General features: G+C 36.1%; 1 protein-coding gene across 1 annotated transcript in view; it reads left to right on the forward strand.

Moving 5' to 3' along the window:
- ARNTL2 (aryl hydrocarbon receptor nuclear translocator like 2) overlaps positions 1-479 on the forward strand; it is a 93,001-nt gene that overhangs the window by 81,407 nt on the left and 11,115 nt on the right. The window lies entirely within an intron of this gene.

The following is a 479-nucleotide window of genomic DNA, read 5'->3' on the forward strand; positions in this document are numbered from 1 at the left end:
CGATGTATCAAAGAAATCAAAGTATAAAGTATTTCAAGAACACATGTACAGATTTTTATGATCTCAGTTGGAAAAGTTCTTTCTACATATCATACAAAATCCAGAATTTATTAAGAAAAAATTTGATAAATTTAATTATATAGAAATTCAAAATTTAGCCATAACCATTATAACAAATTTAAAAGATAATCAAGGCATGGTGGCTTATATTTGTAAATCCTAGTATTTTGGGAGGTCAGTTGAGACCAGGAGTTTGAGACCAGCCTGGATAACACAGCGAGCCCTCATCTTTAAAATATATATATATATATATATATATTAGCTGGCCATGGTGGCATGCACCTGTGGCCCTAGCTTCTTAGGAGGCTAAGGCAGGGGGACCGCTTGAGCCTAGGAGTTAAAGGCTGTAGTGAGCTGTGATCATGCCACTACACTTCGGCCTGGCGAGAGAGTGAGACCCTGTCTCTAAAAATTAAAAA

The sequence above is a fragment of the Otolemur garnettii genome, unplaced genomic scaffold (assembly GCF_000181295.1).
Source record: "Otolemur garnettii isolate 467f Iridium unplaced genomic scaffold, OtoGar3 scaffold00057, whole genome shotgun sequence".
NCBI lineage: Eukaryota > Metazoa > Chordata > Mammalia > Primates > Galagidae > Otolemur > Otolemur garnettii.